General features: G+C 29.4%; 1 long non-coding RNA gene across 1 annotated transcript; it reads right to left on the bottom strand.

Annotated features, from left to right (window-relative positions):
- Positions 1–6,348: 6,348 nt before the first annotated feature.
- LOC119685611 lies at positions 6,349–7,229 on the bottom strand. Its single transcript, XR_005252811.1, has 3 exons — positions 6,829–7,229; positions 6,599–6,775; positions 6,349–6,493 (listed from the first exon to the last, which is right to left on the bottom strand). It is a non-coding gene; the product is annotated as an uncharacterized LOC119685611 (long non-coding RNA).
- Positions 7,230–8,828: the final 1,599 nt, after the last annotated feature.

Here is an 8,828-nt window from a genome sequence, read left to right as displayed (position 1 = left end):
AATATAATGTTTTTTCTTTACACTCCTCATATATCTAATATGAGATATTTTTTATTGAAAACAATTTAAAAAAAGAGGACTACTATTATAACTACAAGCTAATAAAGGACCGTTTATATTGTTCTTATCTTTAATAATTCTGATCTCTTAGTTCAGAGATCTGGACTTCTCTAAAAAAATTAATAACATTTTTATATTTAAAAAACTATTTATATTGTTCTTATCTTTAATAATTCTGATCTCTTAGTTCAGAGATCTGGATTTTTCTAAAAAAATTCTAAAACATTGCATTGACATTGGTATCGGCCCGATTTTTATCCAATGAATATCCGAAAAAATATCAACTTCTCTTAACTTTTAATTAAATTTAATTTAAATTTTTATTTAAATTTTAATTATTTTAATTTTATAAAATTGTTTTATATTTAAACTTATTAACAGACTTGATAGAAAACGCTTATTTTATACCCAATATATGTCTTTTTCTATCCCTGCTGCTTTCCTTAATCAAACGATAACTTTTGGTGCTGTTCTCACCACTTTCTCAAGTGTTTGAGATAAATTAATTTATGAGGCGTGACTTCATATGTGCTTAATTAATGTGCTTTCACTTACTATCTCCCCAGTCTAGTTGATATGGTGCAGAAAAAGTATTTCAATTAACAATCAGAAATGTCATTGGACTTTTCCACTTGTTATTGTTTCATTATGTTAATTATTAGTAATTACTTTCGAGATGACTATCAAGCTATTGTGTCAGAAGAAGAATTTGCAATTTCGCAAACCGACAAGAAACCAAATAGGAAAATGGAACATTGATGGTTGAGTTAATTTATTAGAATAAATTATCACTTAAATTGTTGTTGTCTACTTGCTAAGAAGAAAGTCCGACGTAATAAAAGTTAGAAATAAAATTACTAGTAACTAGTTGCCATATGCAGTTCAAAGATCAACTAAAGAAAAAATAATTGAAACTTAAAACAATTGCCTCTTCGCTTGTTTTGCATCAAAATTAAAGTGAAGCATTTGAGTCCTTTAATATTTTCAGGCCAATCGATTACGCAGTGGAGCGCGCAAATGCGTTTGTTGACAGTATCGTACCGTTGCAAACATAAAACCGGGAGAAGTTCAACGTGATAAAAAAGGGTTATAAAAATTATGAAGTCATCAGTATAGCTGATAAAAATACACAGAGTCCAAAAAAGACCTAAAAATATAAGAAGTTCGAGCCAGAACTCGTCTGCTGTTTAGCGTTATTCCAATTTTCACGCGATTGCGGTGGTACCGTACATGAAGATGGTTTAATCCTGCCAGACAGATGCGCTCAAATTATTTATTAGTTTTGTTGGTGCTTTTCTGCTTCATTTTTTTTAAAGGATTGCACGTGTTATCAGTGTTTATATAAAAGTTTTTGTTTTAGTAAATTTTAATTTATGGTCGTTTAAAGTTCATTATTTAATTTTTTCATTGCTGAAATATAATTCCTATCTTTATATGCGAGTATTAGGTAAAAATAGAAAAATTTCACTCTCAGTTCAGAATTCCGTAAAGAAAATTATTTTAATGTTTAGAGAAATTTAAAAAAAAACTGGAGAGTTTTTTTGTTTTCTTGATTGCGTTTGAAGGTAGTAAGGCAGTAATTATAATTACGACATTAGTTATAACAGGGCTGTCCAGCCCGGATGCGATCGCGGGCAAATACAAATCATTGTACTTATTAGAGGGCCACAGAAACAAATACACACGTTCATAGTTATTTTCGAATAAATGTTAAATTTAGTTTTATTAATTTATCAACTTATATGGATGTGTAGCGTTTAGCAACCCCTCAAACAATATTATTCGCCAGCTAGAAATTGCACAAAGCCAGGCTCTAAAAAGACTTTTCAAGGTACCATGGAACATTACGACGAATGACATCCTCAAGGACCTCAAGATTGATCCGATGAAAAAATACATAAAGGATAGAGTCCTGAAATTATTTACGAAAACTGACAGACTTACCAAGACCGCGTTATCGAATATTAGAATTGTTACAGGCTCTCCGGGGAGGTGTGCAGATCTGAGGCCAAATATTGTTTAGTCTAATGAAGTGATAAAGAATAATCCAGTCAAGTTGTAAAGAGGGGTTTTGAAAATACCTCGAGTTAAGAAAGAGTACAAGTGCTCAAATACACTGGCTCAAATAGCTTCAACATAAATAAATTCATTTATTTGGTATACCATAAAAATAAAATAATGTAGTTTAACCATTACGCCAAAAGAAAATTTGCGTAATTGTAGTAGATTAAAAATATGTTGCGGGCCGCACAAGCATTAGCCGCATGCCGCATATACACGAACCATATGCTGGGCTGTTCAAAGCCGTACTTTGGACAGCCCTGAGGTATAATATTGGATAGTATTCCAATACATTTCGTTGCTCTTTCAATGGAATTAAATGGTCTTAGTATTGAGAATCAAACAATTATTTGTTTGAGTATTGTTATAGTAAGTTACTTTCTTACAAAATGAATTTTAAAGTTTATAATTAAAATTTAGTTACTTTCATTTTTGATGCAAGTATTAATTAAAATTTCGTCTGACGTAATTATAAATGTAACTTTAATATTCTTTTAAATTAAGAATATTTTACAACTTTATAAAATCTAAAAAAACATCAACATCATAAAAACATTCAGCTTATATCTTATTTAATAGCTAATTTCAAAGGATAAACGAAATAACGCTATTGGTTTAATAATATTGTAATGATATCCTGTCCAATTTATTGTATGACATCATCATCAACATTAACGGCTACAATAGCAGTTTTATTGTCAACAGGCTTTGTTTGAGCTTTGGGAATAATAAACGAAAATTTATCTGTAAATTCTATTTCACAAATTTTAAAAATAAAAAAAAATTCTAGAGATTCCGAATTGCTTTACCCAAAGTGAAGAGTTAATAAATTAAGGTATTTTTTTGCATTGCAACCCTTTTGCTATATATATTTTGTGTCCTTTGAAGTTAAAGGGGTTATCTACAACGCGAAATATTGTTAGGCTTAATTTTGCTGCTCTACGCACTCAAAGAATTAGATTGTTAGATTTTTTGATAAATTTGTGCAACGAAATGTAGTGCCGAAGATTTGTTGCTGCGACTTTGTGAAGTTATTTAGTAGGAAGTAATTTAAACAGACTTTTAAAGAAAATTTTAATATTATATGAAAAATAATTTTCAATAATAGATCGAACGAAATCTAATAATTATTAGCATTGTTCTCTATCAAAATATTGTATATTGTATAATCTCCCTTCACCTTAGTTAAGGTTTTTGGTAATAATAAAGTACTATAGATATGCAGTTATAGAACTGGTATAAGGTTTTATCTTGCATGAGGCGATTTTATCATATTGTTTGTACCAAAAATTGTAACGTTTTCCAATAGTCGTATATATACTACAGCACATTTTTCTTATGTTCTATGATTAGATTTAAGAAGAAGCTGCGAACTATGTCACCACGTCACTGTATCTTTAAGAATTATTATGACAGACCCATTTTAGTTCTATATGCGCCATTATTTTAGTTAAAAATGTCATTATATCCCTTGGAGAGATATTACCTATTTCCAATATAATTGGATAGGCAGTTGATAAGTGCCGAAGTCTGAGTCCAGCGAGACTATCACAGTGACACAGAATGTGTTCTGCTGTTTCCTCTCTTTCCTCTTTTGCTTCACAAAGTCTGCAGCTATCATCTCTTATGATACCTTGATTCCATAGATTCTTCTTAACTCCGCAATGTCGAGTGAGAAACCCGAATACCTTTCCTGCATTAGCAGCTACCTTGTTTTAGCTTTTGAGCGATTTGGCATGAATTCTTTAACTTGTCTGTAGTTACATTATCCCAATTATTCTAAGCTGCTCTTTCCAGCCGCTATTATATGATAAGTTTAGTATTTAATTGTGTCATATAAGCTATTTCTATTTTTATTTCTATCTATCACCAATACTTTGTCTTTTCGATACTATTGTTTGTAATCGGTATCTGTCGATTTTTGTCACTAGATGGTGTTGGTATTCATATATCTGACAACACTAAACCAATTATCTTAAAAGCTGATATTCTTGTCATATCTTGTTACATTACCTACACATAAAAGTAATATGTCCAACAGGTTTTATATTGTGTTTGATATATACTATAATTGAAAATGGTAGGAACCAAACATTTTTGTCGTAACATATATAAAGGTGTTGATTTTAAATACTAATATAAAAATATATAAAAAATAATATATATGAAAAAGTCTATAAAATATTATCTAAATATAGCGTGTCGAAAAGTCTTAAAAGATTTTGTTTTTAAGTTTTTTAAAATTTTTCTCTAAATTAAGAACAAATTTATTGCCATAATTCAATGCTATATTTTTGTTTGTCTTTTTTTTAAGAATGGACTTATTAAATCATTTGTTTTTTACTTTTATCGCTCGGCCATGATTATTATAGCCACTTAAATAAATATGATACCCATTAAAATGTCTTTTGTATTTTTATAATTTTACGAAACTTTGTGGTAATTATTTTTGTTAATTACTGCTGCAGATTGATAGTTACTTGGAAATTATGTTGTAACTGCTGGAATTTATTATTAGAACTTCCACGCCGCATTATTATTTTCTAAATTACATTTTTAAGTATTTAAAAATGATTAAAAAAAACAAATCTTATGCTATATAAATTAATTAATATTAGTGCTTGCGCTTCAAGGCTTCTAAGAGTTATCTGACTGCCTTCAAATAAGTATCTGCATCAAGAAGAATGATTTTCTATGCCCTCTAGCAATTATTGAAGATTAACAACTTGGCCACTTGCTGTTTACATTCACCATAATTAATTGTTATTTGTTAACTAATCGCATTTGTATTTATGAGATTTAGCCAATGGTTAGAACATGTAAATAGACGCACACCCCCTCACTGTGCAAAGGACAAAAGATACATAAATACAACGAGCCCAAATCGTTAACGTTTGACATTTAACATAAGGAAATCTGCGTTGGGTAAATGCGTGTATCTACATTGACCAGATATGTGAGTTTCCTGCCATTGAACTGCATAATTGCTATTAGACAGTTTATCTGATATTTGTTCACTTTTATTGATTCTTTGTTGTTGATTCACATGTAACTAGGATGCGTTTACATTGTTAAGATTCTCTAAGGAAAATGATTAATTACTTCATTTTCCCTCCAATTAAAATTTACACAATTTCTGATTAATTACTTTTATGACATTTTTGTTTTGAAATTGGAGGCTTTCACTTTCACATTTGGTGGTCTATTTCAAATTTTCAGAAAACTTTCTTCTTGAAATTATAACTACAATGAAGTCTTATAGATTTGTACAAAAAATAATAAATAATGAAGAGTGGAAAGATTTCCACAATTGACGAATTTTCGTAGATTCAACTTATAATTCTACAATTTCTTAGTGTATATTATAATGGTATATCAAATGGTACATTATCTCGATTAATGTGAAATCGATCATATACACAATATTATTTTAATATCAAGCCAAACTTGTCACGTTTTTGAGTTAGTCTTCATATAAATTTCATTATGACCCCTGTTGTTCTTGTATTTCACTTATTGAAACCACATTGGCTTGTTCATTTATTTGGTAGAAATGATTTAAAAATCGACATAAGTAATTAAAAATTATTAAAGAGGCTACCAAGTTTTATTTTGAAAAGTTTGACAATAACTATTATTCTAATATATAAGTTTTGTCTAATTTAGACGTAGATAATAGTAGAGAAAATAAATTTAGTACAAATAGTAGAAAAAACTGGTTTTTATTCTTTTCTAAACATTGGCCATTAAAAATTAATTGAGAAATTCCATTACAGCAGTCTAAGGTAATATATTAATTTAATCAGGTGCGGTGAATATTTTGCTTTCAAATAAACAAGAATTTCCAAGAATAAACAAGAATATATGTTGGCTTCGATTGCTAAAATCTTGATATATTAAGATAGTTAACAATAGGAACAAATATAAAATTCAGGATCGTACAGTAATAAATTAAAGAGATATAAATGATAGTATTCTACTGAATTAGATTTAAAAGCGCGTGCTTACGCAAATGTCAGTAATTCAAATCTTAATGTTGCCTGGAAATTCTACTAAATGATGTACCTATATATAAGCTGTATGAGCCGTAACTCTTGTTTCTCTCCAATATATACAAAATATAAACTTATAGAAAGTTAATTTTCTAATACGCATAAGCTGGTCGATTTATTGTATTTTAAATAAATATAATGTTTTATTCATTTCACACATATGAGTTGTCCTCGAACTTTCACACAACTTTTTGACACATAAAAGCTCCTTCACATGCATAAATCAACTTATACCAATGGAAAGGACCAAATCTTAATTTGATTAACATAAATTGTTTTATCCGCAGAGGGGACCAATACCAAGCCTTATACCAAGGTTTCTGTACATTTCGCGAATTGTAGTGTGTTATATTAGAGATATTATTTTAAAAGAAGTTTTATCAATTTCACTCATATGTCAAGAGTAAAAATGTGGTTATGCTTACCCAACGTTTTTTAATCCATATCTTTTATTTTATACTATGTTTATTATGAAAACGAGTATAATACTTTGGTCCATGTCTGTAAGTTTTCGTCATATATCGTACATGTGACTATACAGGCAATATAGTAGCATAATTATGATCCCTGGTTATAGTACGTAGTCGTGATGATGATATTCACTAGTAGCTAAAGGTTAAAATATGTTTAACATAATATATGAGAAATTGCTTACTTAATTTTGGGCTACACGATGTCTTATCAGGTTTCAGCTTGATGCAATAGTTCTCTTCAAGTGCCTTTTTCAGTCTTATACAACAGGCGCTATAAGTGTCTAAACTTGATAGCTGAACATGATCTTCAACTTATTAGCTCCATCGGAGACCCGGTCTTTCTTCATGTCTTTTCCATTCAAATAGCGCTTCAAACACAGTTTTTGCTAGGGCACTGTCAGCCATTCCCACGATTTGAATAAACTAGTGATGTCAGTAAGTGTTGATTCGTTGCATAATGTTAATGTCGTAATAAAGCTCGTATACCTCAAGGTTTATTCGCATACGGTAATCGTTGACAACTCGTAGAGACCAAACTTCTTGTGAAGAAATTTTCTTTTGAACACCGGCAATGCTGTGACAGCGTCCATGTTCTGCATTATACAGAGTGAGTGATTTGAATGGCTATATTATATTTTATTAATTAAAGTGAAATATATTTGGATGAAGAGTAATCACCCATGAATAATATTTTTCGCAAGTGAATAATTTATGGTTTACCTTCTAGTGAAGCTTACGTTGTAGTAATTGAAAGTTTATTTTTTTTGTTAGTATAGATTTTATTTTTTTTATTAATTTTACAATATTAATTAATAAAAAAAATATAATTTATGCTTACATTTTTATCAAATACGATTTAAAAATAAAATATTTATATTTAAATTTTATAATTTTGTTAATACTGGCTTTTTAAAATTAGGTAAATGTGTATTAGTATCCACCGCAAATTTTGTATACAATGTGTACGTTTTTAAAATAAATCTATTCGTCTGTTGTTGAAATATAAGAATAAAACTATACAATTGGTTCTTTCCGCCTAATGGATGCATTGTGTACTTCCAGTAATTTTCTTTTTTGTTTGCGCTAAAAAGTGCATTTACGTTTTTGGTTGCCATCCATTAGCTAATTTTGAAATCATTCATTATTCTAGTGAAAAGCCGACACCGACTCTAGTTGCATCTTAGACTGTTATAAATACAAATAAAAATGATTAAATTTAATTAAAAAAGTAGACACGTTGAATTAATACCTAAATGCATTTCTTTTAAAAATAATAGTTCATATTTTAAATAGTTTTTGGAATAAAATATTTAACACTCCGCTGCCACCATTTTTGTTAGGTTTTTATTTTTCGTTAGGTTTTTATATTTCGTTAGGTTTTTATTTTTGTTTTAATGTTTTTGGATAAATCATAAATCAAGCCCGAATCAAAGATTACCGCAACTCTTCTATAAATAAACTGCTTTTTCCTTAAAAAAAAACAAAAACGATCATTTTATTTTCTGCTAAAGTAATAGTGATCCATTTAATTCTAATCTATACCTGCTCATAATATAGAATTATAAAACGATGTATAACAGATTACAGCTATATAAAATTATTCCTATTTATAACTAATTAAAAAAATATATAGACAAATTGGAATTGTATGTTAACCTGTGTTCAGACAAGAAATTTAATTTCTGTCTTTTTTGATTCAAAGTATACAGCATTGGAAGATAACTCTTACCATAACCTCTTAGCAATATTTTGAATATCAAAGTTTGAAGGGTTTAAGTTTTGGAAAAAATCACATGTTTAACTGTAATATATCACTCAATAAGTCGAGCGACTAATTAAGAAAAACCAGTAGTCGCTGTAGGCCAGATCTGGACTATACGGTGGATGAGGAAGCAATTCGAAGTATAATTCGTGCAATTTTGTCATCGTTTTTATTGACTTGTGACATGGTGCATGCCTTGATGAAACAAAATTTTCTTCTTCGCCATATGCGGTCGTTTTTTCAAAATTTCTGCTTTCAAACGATCCAGTAATGACGTGAAGTAGTTGCTATTGATAATTTTTCCCTTTTCGAGATAGTCAATGAAGATTATACCATGTGCATCCCAAAATACTGAAGTCATAACCTTCGCAGCTGACTGCGACTGTTGTGTCTTTGGACGCTTCGAACGTGGTTCACCGG

This window comes from Teleopsis dalmanni, chromosome 2 (assembly GCF_002237135.1).
Source record: "Teleopsis dalmanni isolate 2A chromosome 2, ASM223713v2, whole genome shotgun sequence".
NCBI lineage: Eukaryota > Metazoa > Arthropoda > Insecta > Diptera > Diopsidae > Teleopsis > Teleopsis dalmanni.
This window is presented reverse-complemented; position numbering and strand designations above follow the sequence as displayed.